Source organism: Macaca fascicularis, chromosome 4 (genome assembly GCF_037993035.2).
Source record: "Macaca fascicularis isolate 582-1 chromosome 4, T2T-MFA8v1.1".
Taxonomy (NCBI): domain Eukaryota; kingdom Metazoa; phylum Chordata; class Mammalia; order Primates; family Cercopithecidae; genus Macaca; species Macaca fascicularis.
This window is the reverse complement of record NC_088378.1, coordinates 99,773,273-99,795,054: the sequence shown is the minus strand read 5'-3', so window position 1 is coordinate 99,795,054 and position 21,782 is coordinate 99,773,273. Positions and strand designations below refer to the sequence as shown.

Here is a 21,782-nt window from a genome sequence, read left to right as displayed (position 1 = left end):
AGTACTGGGATTACAGGCATGAGCCACCGTGCCCAGTTAATAACATTTTTTTTTAAATCTCCTTTGTAATCTTTAGCTCCCCTCTCTCACCTCCAGTCTCAGCTCCTTTGGTCTTTGGTTGTATTTTTACTTTCCTCACAGTGCCATGGAACTTTCACATTTGTCTGTGACTGTGGGTGATTCTCTTATTCCCTTCCATGTTTATGTAATTTAGTTTGTTGGAGACTTTTACTTTTCTTCCTTATTGAAATCCTTCTGATACTTAGTCAAACTTATGCTAGAGAAAGTATTCTCACTCTGTCCTACTCCACAGATACTTGTTAATTTATCTTTCTTCTTATGGTCTAAGGACAAACTGTTTGGGAGAAGGAAATGGGAAGTGAGAATTTTTTTAAAGCTTATCCTGATTACCCATTCTTGTGATAACCACCATCCTTGGAACACTTGTCAATCTGTGCTACTAAATATTTAAGGGGACATTCTGCCTATATTCATTCTTACTTCTCTTCCTTGGAACAAGGTGGTGTAAGATTTCAGGGCTCCTTTTGACCAACATTCTTGACACTCCCACTTTTCAACCACATTTCCAAATTTATCAGCATTAGCTCCAGAGCATCAATTGTCTCTTTGATTCCTTAAGATTTTGTCACTTGTCGGCCGGGCGCGGTGGCTCAAGCCTGTAATCCCAGCACTTTGGGAGGCCGAGACGGGCGGATCACAAGGTCAGGAGATCGAGACCATCCTGGCTAACACGGCGAAACCCCGTCTCTACTAAAAACACAAAAAATTAGCCGGGCGAGGTGGCGGCGCCTGTGGTCCCAGCTACTCGGGAGGCTGAGGCAGGAGAATGGTGGGAACCCGGGAGGCGGAGCTTGCAGTGAGCTGAGATCTGGCCACTGCACTCCAGCCTGGGCGACAGAGTGAGACTCCGTCTCAAAAAAAAAAAAAAAAAAAAAAAAAAGATTTTGTCACTTGTCCCCATCTTAATCCATCGGACTCTGTTTTGCAACACAAATGTCACCAAAAAGTCATCCTAAGCTTGTTTCTTAGGCAGACCATGTTAATTTCCTTCTCAGAACACTATTTTTGCTTTTCTTCAACTCTCCCCTTGTGTATGCTTCTCTGTCTTCCAAGACAGAGGGCAGGTTAAAACTCATAAGGGCATGATAGTAATTAAAGATGAATGAACCTCAAAAGAGTCAAGCTTGCATGTAGTTTGAAGTCTTTAGTCACAATGCGTTTTTTCCCAGCTAGAGTACAGTACAGAGCTAAGCACCTTGTTAACATAATACAGCATGATTTTACCAAATAACTCAGAAAGAGCATTACCTTTTAATTTTTTTAATTTTTAATCTTTAATTTTTGTGGGTACATAATAGGTATATGTACTTATGGGGTATATGGGATATTTTGATACAGTCATACAGTGTGTAGTAATCACATCAGGGTACATGAGGTATCCAAAACCTCAAGCATATCCTTTGTGTTACAAATGATCCAATTATAGAATGTTACTTCTGAATAAATTACCTCAGTTCCTCAATATGGTGATTATTATTATAGTTATCCAAAATTAATCAGTGTCCTTCATATACTACGCAGGGCTGGGATGAGAGAGAAGTGGATGAGGGTTGGGTTGTACAACTGCAGAGTCAGAGCCTGTCTTCACTTGAAATTTTGATATTTTCTTCATCGTAAATTTTTTGCATTAATTTTGATACTTTTAAAATAATTCATTAAAATATAATATATCTCGATTACTGAGTTTTTTGGCATCACCTTAAATTTTGCACCCAAAGCGAGAGCCTCACTTGCCTCACCCTGGTTCCAGCTTTGATTTCTGAGTGCTAGAGAATCATTTTTTATAAAGAAATAGTGAATCGGCCGGGCGCGGTGGCTCAAGCCTGTAATCCCAGCACTTTGGGAGGCCGAGACGGGCGGATCACGAGGTCAGGAGATCGAGACCAGCCTGGCTAACACGGTGAAACCCCGTTTCTACTAAAAAATACAAAAAACTAGCCGGGTGAGGTGGCGGGCGCCTGTAGTCCCAGCTACTCGGGAGGCTGAGGCAGGAGAATGGCGTAAACCCGGGAGGCGGAGCTTGCAGTGAGCTGAGATCCGGCCACTGCACTCCAGCCTGGGCGACAGAGCGAGACTCCGTCTCAAAAAAAAAAAAAAAAAAAAAAAAAAAAAGAAATAGTGAATCCTTCCCATCAGGACAAAAACTTTTGAGCTTTATTTTTGTTTTGTATTTCTTAGTAGTGAAGATGAGTTTACAAAAGCCCTTGTACACTTGTTTTCTCCTCTTGTCTTATAAAGACCAGCAACATTTTGGAGCATGTGATCTCAAATTTTTGACCTAGCCCAGTGCAGGAAGGCCTGTTTCACATAGTCCCACTCTAAAAAAGAACTTGGTGATAAAAAATTGGAAGAGAAGAGAAAAAATCAGTAGACTTGTTGCTAGCAGCTTTTGTGAACTGCTTTTGCTTCATAAGAGAAGATCCTGTAGTTATATTTACGATTTTAAGCTATAAAACTATTATATATCCTATAATTTTTTTTTTAATCCAGTAATTTAATTACATTTACTTTGCTAGTATAATTCAAGTAATTTAAATAGCAAACACACAAAGCTCAGGCAAATTATCACAAATAAAGTTTTATTTTTCATCAGATTTTGAGGGAATTATGTATAATTCTGCTCTAGGATAGGCATATTGATGATGGTCCTTGGAACTAGTTGTTGAAAATTATAAACTGAGAATCTGCATTATGGACTCTCTGTGGGTTAGCCCAACAACCCCCAACAAACTAAACTGTGACGTTTAATCCATAGTAATTTACCTTTAAAATGCATAGATGGCGAGAACTGAAAACCATGAAAGGTTCATGGCTAATAACAAATTATACATCTCGGAGATGATTACATTTCCTACTACTAGGTAAGCAGAAACTTGTAGGTATTTGCAAACTGGGTGGCAGCTAGACTGCATTGTAAAATACTGATTTAGTCTTCAAGAAAATCTGGTAACATGGTAATTTAAATTTATAAATGCTATATATGTTGTAAAATAAATTGCTCAATATGTAACTAGTAAATAACACTTAGTCATAATAAAAATTAAAGTCTAGGGAATTGTTAGTTGTTTGCTCCTATGAGCCATAGAAATGGCTGGTATTTTCTGATAATTTCTGACCATCCTGGAGGCCCATATTTGGGAATCACTGAGAGAAAATTCTCTGATCACACACTCTAGTATGAAGCTCCTTGTCTCATATAGAATATAACCATGATTCATTAATTAACTCAATAATTCAACAAAGATGGGCAGAATGTCTCCTCTCCATTGTCAGTGCATTAGGGGATAGGAATAAATATATATATATTGCAAGGCTATGTTAAATGCCAGTTATCCTTTAAATATAGGCTACTCCATGGATGGGAACATGGATGGAGGAAGTAGTTGTTCAGAGCTTTTGCAGTTGTTGGCCTTCCCAATACCCTTCTCCTGCTCTCAGGGGTATAACCCATATGGCACATTTGTCAGAACTGGAAAGATCTCCTTCCTCTCTGTGGAATCAGTGCCATGCTGCAACTCTATTTCAGCTCCTATTCCTTCACTGGTCAGGCGCCCTTGTAAGCTATAACCTGTACGACTGCAATGAATTAAAGGTTTATATCCTCTCACATTCAAAAATTTGTATATTAAAACCCTAACCCCCAATGTGATGGTATTAGGAGGTGTGGCCTTGGAGAGGTGATTAGGTCAGAAGGGTGGAGCCCTCATGAATGGGATCACTACCTTTAGAAAAGGGATCCCAGAGAGCTCTCACCCATGAGGATATAAGGAAAAGACAGAAGTCTGCAACCAGGAAGGGGACCCTCACCAGAACGTGACTGTGCTGGCACCCTGATCTCGAACTTTCAGCCTCCAGAACTGTGAGAAAAAAAAATTTTGTTGTTTATCAGCCACCCAGTCTATGGTACTTTGTTAGAGCAGCCTGAACGAACCAAGACAGCAGTTTACCGTAGTCTCATGGGCTCTTCTTTCTCAACCTTCAGATTTCTGTTCTTATGTCCTTTCCCCAAAGAGACAACAATATGCCTTTTATGGTGCTTTCCTATTTTCTATGTTGTTCAAAGTACTTTTCAAACACCCGCTCAGATTGGTCAGATAAAATACTTTCAAAACAAGAAAAAGCAGGTAGTATTCTTTATTTTTGATAATGTGTATAAAGAATCAGCTAGGTGAATGAATTTACCTAATAATTTTCACTAGGAACAGGCAAAGCCATGAACCATACAAGTTTGTCACTTAAATGTGTGACCTTGGGCTCTCCCTTCCAGGTGGCCCCTTCACCTTCTCTCCCCAACTCAAAGAGGCCTTCCATATCCCATTCTTAAGGAATGTGTTGCCCAGGTTCATCACACCCAATTATGGGATGCTATATTTAGGAAATGCGTATTGCCATAGGAAATTCTCTCCCTCAGAAATAGGTTAAATGGAGGGATTCCCTAGGGAAAGCCAGAGGGCAGGGAGGATATTAGAAGCAGGTAGGTTTTTCAGTCCCTGAATTTGCAGTATGAAGGTCTCCAATGTGTGAGGGTCTCCTCCCACATACACCTCCCACAGTGTGAGGAGCCTTTCCCCCATGGGATGCACTTGTGGTCACACAGAACATAACAGGAGGAGCTGGCAGCATGAATGAGGTTTTCTGAGACTAGTCAAACAAGTTGGAGACAATCCATAAAGCTACCATACATCTCATTTTACTCCACACAAACATTTATACAGTGCTGGGCAAAAGTCATGGTTTTAAGCTTATATAGTGTGGGAGCTCACAACATAAAAACATTTTATTGTAAAACTTTTAATTAAGATACTACTAATCTGTCTCAGGTAAATCCATTTTCACAAATAAGATTGTTTAAAATAACATAGTGGTACTTAGGTAGCAAATTAATTTAAGTATATACATCACTTATTGGTGTGTTTTCATTTACTTACTCAGAAAAGTAAACCTCTCTCTTTCTAAAATGGCAGTTGAATTTATTGCCATGACATTTAAAGGTCTTTTAAAAAGTTTTAAATATAAGCTTATGTAAAATTTTGCTAAAGTTTTTGAAGTATTACGTTAACATTTATTTAATAATTATCTCACCCAGTTTTGGAACAACTTTAAAACTAATTCAAAAAATAAAATGTCAAAACAATAAACAAAACTCCAAAACCTCAGACTCAATTTTGTATTGATCTTGACTATCGTTAATCTAGAAAAAAAACAAATGTGAGCATCATTCTGTTGTGGAAAGGATACTTAATTTTACAAGTAAACAGAAGTTCATCTAGTCACATGGAATTAAGAATCCAGGAAGATCAATGTAGTGAACCCAAGATTTTCATCATAGTTGAACTCAAGATATTCATCACTTTAAACACAGAGACAAAACAGTATTAACAACCAATGTTACACAAATTAAATCTACACAAATGAAAACCATACCATCTGCCCCTATTTCAAATTTCTATAAAACGGGTCATGTGAATCTAAAATCACACTATAAAAATTTGGTTTTGGCCAAATGAAGTTCTTTTGTGAAAGACTCACAGATCTTTCAGCCCTACTGAGCACTAAATCAAGCTATTTATTTTTATACACTCTGCTGAACTTAGACAATGTTTTTTGGCATTTTGAAAAATTACTAAAGTTCAACTTTTTACACATTTGTTCAACATAATCCAAACTTTAATCTCATTCCCACTTTGAAATCAAACCTCCTATTTACTTTATTATTCTTGTTATCACTGCCACACTGAGTGTTTCAGAACAAACACGGCTTTCTTTGGATCGCTATGCATTCTAATTCATTGCCAACTTTTACAAGCCTTTTCCACACATGCAAAGAGAGAGCTGTAGAAAATCCACATGACAACAACAACAATAACAACAAACTTTTGGGAAGAATATTTTACTTGAAATTAGTTGCTTGCTCATCAAGAAATCATACATTAGAAGATACATTTACAGGATATAGAAAGGCTGCCTGTTAAAAGCCTTCAGAACACATTAGTAGGACTGCTGGTAGTAAGACAAGAGATTTTTCAGTTCTGATACAAACTCCCCAAGGTTTCTGTAGGATGAGATTACTTCCCCCACCATAGAAAACCAGGAGCACTCTTCATACCATAACAAGGTGCATCTTGGACAGTTCCAATCAAGGATTCTGAGGCATCAAGGAAAGTCACAAAAAGCTGGTAATTTTCAAGGCTTGTCACCATCCACACTCAGTAAAACCTGTAGCTGCAAACTGAAAGGTTGTCGAGTTCTTACAGCCCTTGTCAGATTAGTCAGGGCTCTACAAATATCCAAACCCAGCTTCCAAGATGCTCTTTGCAGTAACACTTAGAAATGAGTTTACTGCCAAGTAAGCCTATTAACAAATGAAATGCGCATGGACAAGAGTAACTAACATTGCTTAAATCAAAACAGATCTTGACTTCCTTACCTTAATACTAGGAAGCATAGTAGCTTTGTTTTTGTTTTTGTTTTTTTATAAGGGGGTACTGAAGTTTGTTCAACAGCTGCAGGCCTTGCTCAGCCCCCTACTCCACAGGGAATTAACCGTCACATTCCAGCCCTGTCATCAGAACAATGAAAGGTGAATGTTGTGCAAAACAGCTTGGGACCACTAACTGATGATGTCATTCCTCCCTTATATGGCTCATTATTGTGCAGATTTACTTTGGTCTGTGAGAAGGGGTGGAGCTACCCAAGACTGGAAGGGAAGGCAGCTCTTAAGAAGCAAAGCAAGTGAACGGGAATTACACTCCACGCTAAGGGAAATGCATTGGGAGAGGGATACAGCTGGGGAGGAAGAATGAAATAAAGAAAAGATATGCAGAAAATGTCAAATGGGCCTCACTCCCGATTTTTCAAACTAGCTAAACTCTATACAGCTATTCAGCACATATTGGAATTTAAATAGGGATCCCACTAGAGCCTAATCTATGATTCAGCCAACAGGAGAAAATTCATGTTTCAACTAAAATGCCAGTTAATGTACATGGTATCTAAATGAAAACACTACAGTATGGGCTACAGAATGCCAAAACTTTTCATTTTAAAAATCATTTTGTCTTGAATTTTTACTTGAATTTTTTTCCCTAAGTGTTTTTAAATGGCAAAAACTGCTACCCGCACAAACAAAAGTAGGTGAATACATGCAGCTAAAGTTAGAAGAATATCTGTATCATCATTTATATAAAATGTTTTCAAAAGCTTCTATCATCTTCAAATCAGTTGTCCCTCTTCTCTGTTTTTTCTTTTCTTTTTTTCCCATTGTTTCTTTCCTCCCTTCCTCCCTCCCTCCTTCCCCTCATTCCTTTTTTCCTTCTTCCTGAGAGAGTGTATGAGTGATAAATCTAGTCAAAAAGCCATTAGGTAAATTAAAAATTCCAGTATAATTTTTTCTAAGCCATATGCATAGAAATGTATGTCATTTATGTTATGAAATTTCACTTCAATTACAGAATAAAAGCACAATACCAGATAAATTAGTCAAATTAACTTTAAGTTAATAGAATTAAATGTTTGCAGAGCATTTTTAAGTCTTCAGATATCTTTTATACTACATAAGTATAAGCCATTATGTTATGGCATATGGCATATGACAGAATACGAAAAAAATAACATCAAGATCATTGCTTTCTTACATCCCTAATGTTCAGTCATGCCCTTTTCTTTAAGAATATGTCTAACTTCTTAATAGCCTGAACTGAATATAATAATTATTGCATGTTTAAAGGTTGTAGTACTAAATAAATATGTTTTCATTACAGAGTTATAATCAAATAATGTAGCTTTCTGTAAAAGTTACATAAAGCAATGTTCATTGTTAAGGTAAAATTACAGATACTAACCAATTAGTTATTGTTTGGTTTTTTAGCTATTTTTTAATATGGGTGGGGAAACTGACATTGAAGAAGAAAACAAGAAACTACTGCCACTGCCTGGCAAGGCTGCACTAGTGCTGGGGGAAGAGGCATCTTGGCAATTGATTGATAGACTTAATCTGGGCTTGCCAACTACTTGGAAGATAACCAAAGGGTATATTTTATAGCTCTGTGGCTTCAGTTAACTCAGCTGTATAACAGGGATATGGGTTTTAACTTACAGGGTTGTTATAAGAATTAAATATAGTAATGTAAGTCAAGGCCACAGAATCTGATGCGTAGTGGACCCACAATATATACTATGTTTCTGCACAGTTTAATTTTGATCATGGTAGGCAGTTTGTGAAAATATAATCTTTTGGTCTAATTTTGACAAGCAACATAAACCCATGTGAAAAAAAAATGGGAATCAAGGGGTCAGGACTGATTATATAGTCAAGTGGCATCTTGTACTCAGTTTGCTTCTAGTGATTCAAACTTGAATTATAGTCCTGGGGAGGCATTGCTCATGTTCAAGCCATATTAAATCAATATTTAGAGACAAATGATAATAGCAAGGGGAAATGTTTTATTACCTTTAAAAAACCTTTTTAAAAAATACCACAAACGTCAATCACAGACAGGTTTTTTTCCCTCCCTGTTTAATACCACTAAATGATTATATTCAAAGTTAATTTAAAAGATTCACTCAAAATGGCTATATTTATTATAAATTAATTAACACTCCCTTGGCTAAATAACATTGTTTATTAGAAGCCTCTTGGAACCCAGAGACGTTTAAATGGTGTTGTAACCCTCCCTAGAGTTACAGTAACAAGAAACGTCCCACTATTAGCTTCTGAAGGGCAGGGTTCTTTCTGTGTCTTTCTGTTTTCAGGAAGTATCTTGTATTCACTCATTCAACAAATACTTAATTGGTTGCCCACCAAGGACCAGACATTGTCTTAGACACTGGTACCTAATTGTTTTTCTATGAATCATATACAACCTTTCTTCAACTCCTTATTAACTGAAATGTACACTACAATGTAATATAGTGCATGTGGAAAGTATTATTGTGATTATTGGTCCCTAGGTCGAGTCCTAAGTCCAGTTATGAGTGGGAATCTTCTAAAAACAATTACAACTTTTTAAAGCACTGGATCCTAGAGATAGAGTATCCAGGCTCCTATCATCCTTTAAGTAACTGGTTGCCATTAAGCATTATGACCTGACCTCGTGACTCTTTAAAACAAGTCTTCTTTCAGTTGCTTCTTTTTCAAATTGATAAGGAAAAGAGATGTAAAGAGGACATGATTCCTGAATTATGAAAAAGATCTAGTTTAGCATATGGCAAGTTGGAAGTTTCTCAACGTGTTTGGGCAATCACTGGGCTTGCCAATGCAATATGCTTTCATCTCACGAACCTTTTTTTTTTTTTTGTAGCAGAGCAGGGTGTGCTCCAGAATTTCAAGAAATGGAGGCACTGCAGGGCTGGAGTGAGCAGGCAGGAAGAAGAACATCATAGGATATATAGAAGCGCTGCACTTGCCTTCCTCAGTTGGGGCAGAGGTGCATTCTTTGAGGATGCCACCTTGGAAGCTTGGAAATGGTGTATCAAGTCTGGACAACAGTTCTTCCCACAATTACGCCTTCTTCCTTGGGAGTAACGTGATCCAAAACTTACAGTATGTTACAGATTCCAGGAGAAGTGAGAAAAATCTGAGAGCACTGGAAAGCTGAGTAAATCAGAAAGTACTGGATGGAGGAATGGTAGTGTAGATAAGAACACTTTCCTGATTTGAATACAGGATTTTTACAGAAGTTGTTGTGTGTTATTTAGTCACAATGTACTAAATGACAAAGACTAGGTAGACTAGAGCATTCCTCCCCTCTAAGAGCATGCTGGATGTAGTGCAGTCATAGTCTACCATTTCCTGTTTCCTTCATACTTCAGGTCAAATGAATGTGCTTCCTTAAGCATTTAAGAATAAAATAAATAAAAGGAACTCTCAGTGACCTCTTATATGATATTAGGAGCTATGCAGAAAATATTTTTTAAAATCCTTAAGGCACAGCATTTCTGAACTTAAGAGGAATGAGTTAAGACTAAGTAAAGTTGACCTCTTCTTTTCAGTTAAAGCTCACATTCAGCCCCTGAATAATATTTGAATAGTTTCTTGGCTAAGAGTTCACATCCAAGAGCTGAATATGTTATGCACTGAGCATGAAAGACCCAAACTTTGATTAATCTTTTTTGTTCAAACTTTTCACCACCATGAAGCACTTTCCAAACACAAGCATTCTTGGAAAAAGCGTGCACACACAGTCAAAGAGCCAGAAGAGGAGCAATCTCCAAACATTGAAAACACCACCTTCCCAAGTTTCAACCTCCTCTCTGGAGTCCCAGATTTCTAATGCTAATCTGACTACCTTCTTCCACTCTAGAAAAGAAGTAAAAATACAAAAACAATGTAGTTATTCACTGTAGTGATACAAGACAACACATTTTTCCAGCACTTTCCTTTCTTAACTTTTTCTTGATGTATAAGTTTATGCAAAAACAATATTTACTTGTTATTTATTGTGATGACAAATCTCTGCCAATTTAGAGCAGAATTCCCAGAGTTTTTTTATTATAGAAGAATAATCTCACATCACTTTTCCATACCCGATTTTGTCCATGAGGCTGAAATAAGCGATTAGATCAATTAAAAACTCAAACCAACTAGTCTGGAATGCGGGGAACAAAAACTCCCCTCAGTTGTTGGAAGTGTTCACTTTTAATACAGTTGCTTCTATAACCTGGATTAATTTATTTTCTCTGAAATGTATGCATCTCACTGATGCTTCAATTCATGAAAAAACATCCATAGGAGACTTCGATTTTGCATTTCTGACATAAAGAACGTCTGTTAAAGTTAGAATTGATCTACAGTTAATCATTACAGTTGCCTGGATTAGTGATAGTTTCAGTGTATTGATAGGTCAGAAAGCATTTTTATTTTTTATTTTTTTTTTGTTGTTGTTGTTGTTGAGACAGAGTCTTGCTTTGTCGCCCAGTCTGGAGTGCAGTGGCCGGATCTCAGCTCACTGCAAGCTCCGCCTCCCGGGTTCACGCCATTCTCCTGCCTCAGCCTCCTGAGTAGCTGGGACTACAGGCGCCCGCCACCTCGCCCGGCTAGGTTTTTGTATTTTTTAGTAGAGACGGGGTTTCACCGTGTTAGCCAGGATGGTCTCGATCTCCTGACCTTGTGATCCGCCCGTCTCGGCCTCCCAAAGTGCTGGGATTACAGGCTTGAGCCACCGCGCCCGGCCCAGAAAGCATTTTTAAAATCTGTTACGACAAAGCAGTAGTTGTTCACTGTCTAAATGTTTGTCACGTGGCTAGACTCTGAAGCTGTAACTACTGATGGAAAATTTGTCTGTTAAAGTCCCGTTCTAACTGGATTGTTTGTTATTGCCTGATGATTTTCATTGTGTGTTTCTTAAAATGTCTCATCTACTCTGGTTCCTGAGGACTGTCTGATTAATTAATGCTTATTTATCTCTCTGAAAAATAGGCATGAATTTTCATCTATATACAAAAACTGAATCACTCACAATCTACTTTCATCTAGAAATTATAGGGTAAATCTGTGCTAGACTTTCAAAATAAGTAAATTTGTATCTGGACTCTGCTAAATAACACACAACAACTTCTGTTAAAAAAATGCATGCTTTTAAATCCTTCAGTTTGGTAGATGCTAAATAACACACAACAACTTCTGTAAAAAAAAAAAATGCATGCTTTTAAATCCTTCAGTTTGGTAGACTATTAGGCACAGCTCTTCATATTCGCTTTTTTTCCTCATTTAAAGCAATTTGTTTTATGCAGCTGTTGGGAAAAGAAAAATAATATTCTACAGATTATTCTAATAAGTAAGTTTAAGCTGTGTTTAATCCTTTCAAGATATAAAGTGTGAGGAGGCCAGGCGCAGTGGCTCACACCTGTAATCCCAACACTTGGAAGGTCAAGGCAGGTGTAAGGCAGGTGGATCACTTGAGGTCAGGAGTTCGAGACCAGCCTGGCCAACAGGGCGAAACCCAGTTTCTACTAAAAATACAAAATTTAGCCAGGCACAGTGGTGGGCGCCTGTAGTTCCAGCTACTCAGGAGACTGAGGCAGGATAATCGCTTGAACTTGGGAGGCAGAGGTTGCAGTGAGCTGAGATCACACCACTGCACTCCAGCCTGGGTGACAGAGCAAGAGTCTGTCTTAAAAAATAAATATATATATATATACACACACACACACACACACACATATACACACACATATATATACACACACACACATATATACACACACACAAAGTGTGTCCTGTCACTTCTTTTTATTTTTTAAATAAACAAATTTATAGAAATACAGCAATAAACTTATGACCTTAGCAAAATAACTCCAGCACTTCCTCTTCCAAAGGATGCTTCTAGTTACCACATATTTTATTTCTCATAAGATTTTATATGGCTAAAAATCATAATATTGCTTTTTAAAATGGAAAGTAAGCCATGATTTTCCAGCTATATATTTCATAGTTTTATTTTATTCCTCAAATATAATTTTTTATTACAAAGAATTTATCTGTTCTTTGGAAACTTAAAATGTAAATGCTAAAGTTTCTTCTGACACAAAGCACAACTCTTATATGGATGGTTCTCTTGAAATGGTAGACATTAGATTAGGTCAGGGGAAAATACTCTCACTAAAATACGATGAGTTGTTCCCCATGTTTACAAATAAAGTATAGGAGCCATACAAAAAGATGACTATAATAATGGTCATTACTAAGGGACCCAACTTGTGCCAACTGATTTGGAATGCCATCTTTAAAATATATTACATTTTTATATCTATATAATCTTATCTCCAGAAGCTCCATCAGCTCTAATGGTCTGTCCATGTACCAATACCATGCTATTTTATGAACTGTAGCTTTAAAATGAGTTTTTGTTTTTGCTGGAATTTTTTTTTTTTTTTTTTTTTTTTTTTTTTTTTTGAGACGGAGTCTTGCTCTGTCACCCAGGCTGGAGTGCAGTGGCCGGATCTCAGCTCACTGCAAGCTCCTCCTCTCGGGTTCACGCCATTCTCCTGCCTCAGCCTCCCCAGTAGCTGGGACTACAGGCACCCGCCACTTCGCCCGGCTAGTTTTTTGTATTTTTTAGTAGAGACGGGGTTTCACCGTATTAGCCAGGATGGTCTCGATCTCCTGACCTCATGATCCGCCCGTCTCGGCCTCCCAAAGTGCTGGGATTACAGGCTTGAGCCACCGCGCCCGGCCTGGAAAATTTTTTGTTTCTACTTGTTTTTGGTTTCAAAATTTGACTATTTTTCCTTATGGGTTTTTGTTTTTTTTTTTTTGTTTGTTTGTTTGTTTGTTTGTTTCGAGGTGGAGTCTCACTTTGTCGCCCAGGCAGGAATGCGGCGGCATGATCTTGGCTCACTGCAACCTCTGCCTCCTGGGTTCAAATGATTCTCCTACCTCAGCCTTCCTAGTAGCTGGGATTATAGGCACACACCACAATGCCCAGGAATTTTTTTTTTTTTTTTTTTGGAGAGATGGCATTTCGCCATGTTGGCCAGGCTGATCTCGAACTCCTGACTTCAAGTGATCCACCCACCCCGGCTTCCCAAAGTACTGGGATTACAGGCATGAGCCACCATGCCCACCCAGCCGCTTATGTATTTTTCATATGAACTTTAGAATCCCTTAATTTAGTTCCCATACTTTAAAAAAAGGTATTTTTAGAATTACATTAAAAATTTGATATTAGGATTACATTAAATTTGTGAATTAATATTGGGAGACTTGAGGGGTTTTGTTTCGTTTTTGTTTTTTTTTTGTTTTGTTTTTTTGAGACAAGGTCTCAATCTGTCACCCAAGCTGGAGTGCAGTGGTGTAATCTTGGTTCACTGCAACCTCTGCCTCCCAGGCTCAAGTGATCCTCCCATTTCAGCCTCCCAAGCAGCTGGCACTACAGGTGTGTGCCATAACACCTGGCTACTTTTTTTTTTTTTTTAAGATGAGGTTTCACTATGTTGCCCAGGCTGGTCTTGAACTCCTGGGATCAAGTGATCTGCCTGCCTCAGACTCCCAAAGTGCTGGAATTACAGGAGTGAGCCACTGTGCCAGGTCTTTGACATCTTTATGATGTTGAGTCCTCCAGTCCTAGAATATGATCCTTTCCATTGGTCTCAGTCTTTTTCATGTCTCTATGTAGCATTTAAGATTCTTCTTTATGTAGGTCTTTCACATTCTTAGCTTTATGCCTAGATGTTTTATATTTAATATAGTTTATATGCAATATAGTTTATATTATTTTGTCATTTGGAAATATGAAAACTATTGATTTTTTGCTTATTGATTCCATGTAATTTTATACTTTGCTACTTCCCTTTATTGACGTCTCTAACTGCAGTAGGTTTTCAGTTTTCCTGAGTCTACATGTAATTAAATACAAAAACAACTACCCTCAAACAATAGAAGAGTTTACTTTTGCTACGTATTGCATTGTTCTCAAAATGTCTTAGTTTGATAAACTGTAAATCATGAGTTAGTGAAATTTGTATTGTTTTCCTGCAAGAGTTTAATACACAGATAAGTAAAAGAAATTATCCCTTTAGGTATTACATGTTATGCCTTATGAATGGGGCTATATATTCATTATCTCATGAACATAAAATGCTATGAGATAGGTACTTAGTTATCCCCATTCTATTTAAGAGGAAACCAAAAATCAGACAGGTTAAATAACCTATCCAAAGTCATAGACCATAAGTGATAGACTTAGTAACTGAATTCAGAGTTATCTGTCTCTAAATGAAATGCAGGAGACTAAGAAAATAACTATCTCTAGGTGACAGATTTCATGAGGGTCTCACACTGTGTAGCTAGAGTAACCTAGAGAAGAAATTGACTGCAGTTGAAGAGGTAAAACTTAGTTCAGATGATCCTCTGAAGGTCACAAGATATTTAGAAGCACATCATATCTAATCTGAAATGCCTCAATACTGCATTATTTCTCCTCAGCACACATACAGATTATTTTACCCATGAAGTGGTACTAATTGCAGGCCTCATACTCACGTGTGCGAGAAATACAACGATCTTCATTTTTCTATATCCTTTATAATTTCTATTTGGGGTCCCATTCCACAGGTGACAGAAACTTCATCTTAGTTAATTCTGGGTATGCTCACCCAAGCCTAGTTTCCTTTAGTAAATTCAGACTTCAGTCAAGTCAGGATCTCCTGAGTTCATTCTAGGGCTTCAAGTCCTCATTTCTGGAGTGTGACTAACTTCTGGAACCATCAGGAAGGTGGCTGAGAGGTCATCTGCTCATCATTCTTCCACACAGGCATCCTCTGAGATGCACACTGTGGTCTCTGATCTCAGTTGCCAATCTGTCCAAGTTGCTGATCCAAGTCAGTCGCAGTTCCATGCTCTTGACAAGCCCTGCCTCAGCTACTTCCATGGCCTTTCAAAGGCATAGGGAAAAATCTAGATATTCTTTTAGAGTGGCAGGAAACTGAGGCTGTATCAAGATTTCTCCAACTAAACATATTGGACACCATTTTTACTCTTTTTCTCCTGAATTCATGGAGGGACCAAAGACTAATTTGTGCCTCTCAAAATTCATATGCTGAACCCCTAATCCCCAATGTGCTCTAATTTAGAGACAGGACTTTAAGGAGGTGATTCAGGTCAAATGAGGTCATAAGGTTGGAGTTCTAATCTGATAGGATTGGTGGCTTTATAAGAGTTGGAAGAGAGTGAGCTTTCTCTACATACATGTGAACTGGAAAAAGCCCACGTGAGCACAAAGGGAGAAGGCAGCCATCTACAAGCCAACAGAAGAGGTCTCACCAGAACCCAACAATTCTGGCATCCTGTACTTTCAGCCTCTGGAACTGTGAGACAATACATTTCCATTGCTTAAGCTACAGTCTATAGTATTTTGTTATGGCAGACCAAGCAAACTAAGATTCTCTTGGATTCCACCTGGTAATCCCCTCAGTCTAGAATTCTCCACACTAACCCTCTTTGGGTTTTATATTACTGTCCATCTTTGTCCCCCACCCACTCTCCACAAAAAAGCACCAAACAGAGCCTCTTATTTTGGACTACCCCTTCCTACAGCATAAACTTCTCTTGCTTCCTTGTTTCTATCCTCTCAGAGAATATCTTATCTAAATGGGAAAGAAGAGGGGTGATAAAAATTGGATCCACTTGATTACATATTCTGTCTAATGCTATACCTGGATCCTTGCTTCTGATCCTATACACCAGACATTGATTTCTGTTCTCCCCTTTAGTCGCGACAAATTTCTCTTGAGGCAGTGGTTGCTCTTGGGTGACTACTCAAATGGGCACAGGTCACAAGGAAATAGAAAATACTAGGTTAAAACATCCAATTACTATCATGCTATAGTACATTTTTTATAATTGAGCATAAGCAAATGATAATGTGAAAGCTATAACAATTTCATTATTGTAACCCTTGGTCTCTGAGGTTGTAAGAGCAGAGCCACCCAGGTTACTTAAGATGATGGGAGTTCTTAGAAAGAACATCCTAAAAAGTGAATAAATACAGAAAACTGTCTCCACAGTCAAACAGGCCCAAAGAGAACTGTAATATTGTTCATCATTGTTTAACATACACCTGCAGTTCCAATAACCCAACAGCAATGCTTGTGGCCCAATGCTTGTCATCCCTTCAGAAATAGGCATCCACTGTAACCCCAGATATGATGTGGCTTTCTTCACTCTGAGAATTTCTATGTTCTGGAGTGGTTTTCTGTTTGTTTGTTGTTTGGTTTTTGGTGGTTTTCTAGGCTACTGTTGTCCTTTCTTCTTTCTGTTTTGTATGCCTCATGAGGGTCTCAATGGATTAACTGACCACCATCAGACAGCACATGCCCTGCCACCTCATCCACCTTAGTCTCTCTAATGCCTAGGCCATCAAAGGTTGTAAACCAGCCACTTTAAAGACAAAGTGGCCAGGAGACGGCTTTGTTCACCACACATTATTTTATCAATTTGAGTCAACATTGAAAAACTGGAATATCTTACTAAAATTAGAGTTCTATCATTTTCTGAAACTTAAGAATTGACAACACTGGGTCTACAAACTAAAATGGGGTCAATTAGTCTGAGCGAAACTTTACCTTTCTCTAGTAATCAGAGAATGGTCTCTTCAGTCTAGCAGTTTCAACCACTCATGCCATGTATGCTGAAGAGTTGGGTCAGCTGGCTCTGGAGGCACTTGCATTGGAGACCTCTGTGACCTTTGTCCAGGACAGTTGTCAACTTCTCTAACTGGTTGTGACCAGAATTTACAGGGCCACATGACAAAAAGAATGACAGCAATGTGAAAGGAGCTGCCTCCATTTCTCTCAGTAGAGGCCTTTTCAGCAAATCAGGAACTTAAGAGTTTCAGGGACTATCTGGTGATATCCTGAAAACTTTTTGAAAGAGATCAACTGTCTGGACGTTGCAGTGAGCTTTGATCACACCACTGCAATGCAGCCTGAGCAAAAGAGCAAGACACCAACTCTAAAACATAAAAAAAATTAAAAATGTATTTAAAAAGATAAACTCTCTCAATGACTGGTTCAGAGCTAGAGAAAGTCTGCTAACACGAACATCTACCCTTACTGGGTTCCCACTATTTCTCATATTTAAATGCCAAATACTGTCCTCCACTGTTGCTTTTCTTAGGACTTTTCTAAAATAACGCATATCAAACACCAGGACTAAGGCATTCTTACATAGCTTGTTGAAATCATTTACAGTAAAGTACATTTCTTGCCCATTTTCGCTCAAGCCCTCCCTTTCAACACTTTTTTTCTTGTAGTGAGTTTTCTTTGATTATTATCTCATCCTTTTGTACAATTGACCTAGGAGTTACAAAGAAATTACTTAGGCAGATAGTGAGAGTACGGAAGTCCTTGGTAAGGTTTTCTTTTTAATGAAAAACAGCCCCCAGCTTTTTTTTTTCTAACCAAGAGCAGCCCATAAAATCGAACTGCAGACATAAACAAGCAAGCTGGAAGCTCGCACAGGTGAATGTCCCCAGTTGTGCCCATAGGAATATACTACCTGTGACTAGGCCTGTTCAAAATGGCAGTGTCATCTTTTTGCCAGCCTCATGTACAGTAAGGAGCAGACAAGCTGGTGCTGGCCAAGTGGAAAAACATTTGCATAATAAGATTAGGGTGTGTAAACGTCACACCTGGTCAAACCAATCTGTGAGCCCTATGTAAATCAGACACTGCCTCCTGAAGCCTGCCTATAAAATCTGCTGTGGTCAGCCATCTTTTCCTTTTTGGGCACCTCTCTCTCACAAGAGAGAGACAGCTGCTCTCCTCTCTCCTTTCTTCTGCCTATTAAACTTTCCACTCCTTAACCCACTCACATGTGTCCGTGTCCTTAAACCACTTGGTGCAAGATGAGGAACCCTGGATATTTACACCAGACAGCAATGTCACTCCACAATGTCATTAGGGTTCTTTCTGGTCCAAGTTCTATTGCTATGATCGTGGTGGTGGTGGTGGTTATAAAAGCCTAAATATACTGAATCTAATTAACTAAAATTCTCAGTTAAACCAAGTTAAGCCCTAAAATCTAGAAAAAATCCTCACCATTTTTATCTGTAGTAAAACGTGATCAGAACTGACATTTAGATTTAAATATAATCTAATAGGCTCTGAGTTTATAAGGTACAGAGTCATCCAGGTAGTAGCACTATAAGATCCTGAATCATCAAATATGACTTAATTGGATTTTGTGGTATGTTTTAAATTTTTTAAAAGAAAGTAAAATGTATTTGAGAAATATCTTCTATAGCAGTAAAAGTAAATTAATTCATGACATAACCTTGATTAATTAGAAATTTCTGTGAGTCAGATAACCCATTTTCGTAGGCATCCTTGTTAACATTATAATACTAAGACTTTAAAGAGTCTTTAATCAGAGGCTGTTAGCTCATTAACTTTGAGAATGACAGTGCTATGAAGCTTGGGAAAAAGCTCACATCCATCCAAGACCCAGCATCTTTGTATAGGTGGAATCTGGTGAAATGAACCTCAAAAGCATTTTTAATGGGCTCCTTCATATTTAATCCAGGGGTATGCCTGGTAGATCAGCAACATGCTACCAGTTCCACAGCACTGATAGTAGGTATGTTACTATCCTGGGTCTTTTAAAAGAAGTGACTCTTCTAACCCCAAACTTTCCAACCCTGGGAAGCTACCTTTTTAAGTTACTTTCCCGGTCCCTTCAAGTAAGATGTATCTTCACTTTCTTTATACCACCTCGCACCCACCTTATCACCCAAAACAGACACTCTAGCTATGCCCTGGGGTAACACCTCGTCACCTCAGCCTCCTTTACTTTAATTACATTTTTCCAGTAGAAAGTGGGATTTGCATATTTTAAGGGTAAGAGGAAATGGAAGGTGGAGTTTGATTCTGCATTATTTCAGAAACTATAGAACATACTCCAGCTGGGTCATTGGGCCTCTGAATTCTAATTCCTCTTCTTTCTTGAAAACTGTCTATTCCCAACAATTTCCTTCATCGGTGGGATACTGATATTAGGCGGTATGTCTTATGACCAAGAGAAGGTCTGTGAATTTGAATCCTAAACAGGCAACAGAATAGGTATGCAGTTCAAGTCACTGGTCAACTTTCCAAGTCACCTTTCTCCCTGTGTGCATTGAAGAAATAAGGCTTTCACTTTTATCAGAAGGTAAGAAGTTAGGAGTGGGAAAAGTTATTTTTTTCTTACTGAAAAAAACTCAATTCAAACCCTGATTCTGCCAATTAATTATTGGCAAGTGTCCTTGGGGGAAGGAATTTAACTTCTCTGCTTCCTCATCTGCTAAAAGGGGCTAATAATTACACATCTTATAGTTTTGTAAGGATTAAACAAGTTGGTACATGTGTCTAGCTTATCCGGGGGTCAATAAAAGTTAACTTTGCTTTTGAACGGCTTCTAGCAGAGTGCTAATCACAAAGAAGAAGGCTCAGTTGTTTTCTGCTGTTATGTTACACATATGGATTACTTTCTGCTTGTTAAGACTTGAGCATTTACAAAGCATAAGCAACCTTTTTCTACAGAGTGCTTTATTTAGATTCTCTGAGCTACCAGTGAGAAAAGTCCATTTTGTTAACATGCTTTTAAGATATGGCCACTAAACCTAAGAAACTTAAGAATAATGTTCCAGGGAACCAGACATGAATCTTTTTCTATAAAGTGGATCAAGAATATTTCCAAAGATCCCAGTCCACTAGAGCAAGTTTTCAAAAACAGTTGATTTTGACTGGTCATTCCCCCACATAGGAAAGTATAAGAGTGCAGACTGTCCCATCATCCACCAGATACATGACCAAACCCCTGTTCACATTGACTTAAAGGAAGAATACCAAAATGGGGCTTGAAAGCTTCCCTTCCATTCAAGCCCCTGCTCTTACTCTCCTTCACAGGTTAAGGGATTTCTCTTGAGATGCTGATTTGTACTTTAAAAAACTTAACTTACACTTGGAAGGCTTGCTGCAATATTATATGATGATGTAATTATTTATGTAGTTCCAGCTGAGCCTATAAAATCCAAAAGTTTTAAAATCTGTATCTACAGTGATAGATCTAGACAGCACTCCTCCATATCATTTATACACACACACACACACACACACATATATTTCCCTCAAATATTTCTTTAAGTCCCAGACCACTTTTTAATGTAACTGTGTTCTCTCTATTTTGACATTCTTGGAGCAGCCCTAGTGAAGCTTAAGATTAAAATCACAAGTCTTACAGTTCAGGCAGAGAATAAAGTACAGACTCTGAAGGTGATCTCATGTGCTCAGAATTATGCCTTTAAAAGTCAAGTTGACTTGAAATATGGACCAAACCAAATATAGCATTTAGACAAGGGGGCTTTCTTTACGCAGCCTGAATTAATACAATAAAAAATATTTTGTCTTTATTAACAGTGCTAATTAAGCCAAAACATTTTAAAATGGTGTTTTCTCTTTTTAATTTGGGACTCTAATTTTAATTTGTAAAAACAAATATGCAGTAAATGATGGCAACAAATTATGATCACAGTTTGTTGACTTAGAATAAAGGAAGCCCAGAACAATATATTGCCCATTTTAGGTACTTAATTTGTGCAATTTTTATATAAGATGAATTAAACAATTCCTGAAAAGTGAAAAATAATTTGTATAGTTTTCACACGTATAGGGTCTAGGTCAGTGGCAAAACAAGGGAGTTAATTTGGAGGAGGGCTTTATTAAGCGCCCCCATAAACCTCATTAACCTTCCATGATAACTACCCCAAATAGAATGTAAGCTAAGTAAAACACTGTGTGTGCTATTCAAACTCAACTTCAAAACAAGTCCCAGGCTGCTCCTTCCAAGAGACCACTGTGCCAAAGCTTCTATCTTGACATTCTAGAGACACCCTGGTCCTAATATCTCTGTGCTTATATCTTCACGATAACAGTCATTCTGCCTTTTAAAATTTTGTGTCACAGTTTGGATATAAGAGGGTGGGGGTGGGGAACTTACACACAAAAATGAAACTTTTTGCACAAAGCATCCACTTGCCCACAAGTGCTAGAGTGGTGGCCTGCACTGTGTGATCTTGGTTTAGTTACATAATTGTTCTAGGCCTCAGTGCCTCAATGAGGGATTTGAAAGGGCTGATCTCAAAATCTTTTGCAATATTCAGGGCCTCAGACTCTTGGCTTCATCAAACATCTGAATCTGGATGGCTTATCAACAGCTACTACTGATC

The 21,782-nt window shown here is 38.1% G+C and overlaps 1 protein-coding gene across 12 annotated transcripts in view; it reads right to left on the bottom strand.

The window, feature by feature from the left end:
- Nucleotides 1-21,782, bottom strand: part of FILIP1 (filamin A interacting protein 1) — a 311,264-nt gene that overhangs the window by 36,567 nt on the left and 252,915 nt on the right. Inside the window, exon 1 of one of the 12 annotated variants that reach the window (XM_074037619.1) lies at nt 6,509-6,656. The exons of 9 other annotated variants lie outside the window; for them this stretch is intronic. The gene's annotated coding sequence lies outside the window, so the exon portion shown is untranslated. Of the gene's footprint in view, nt 1-6,187; nt 6,340-6,508; nt 6,657-21,782 lie in introns of those variants that run through there. 2 more of the 12 variants (XM_074037620.1, XM_074037621.1) reach the window with 2 other exon arrangements.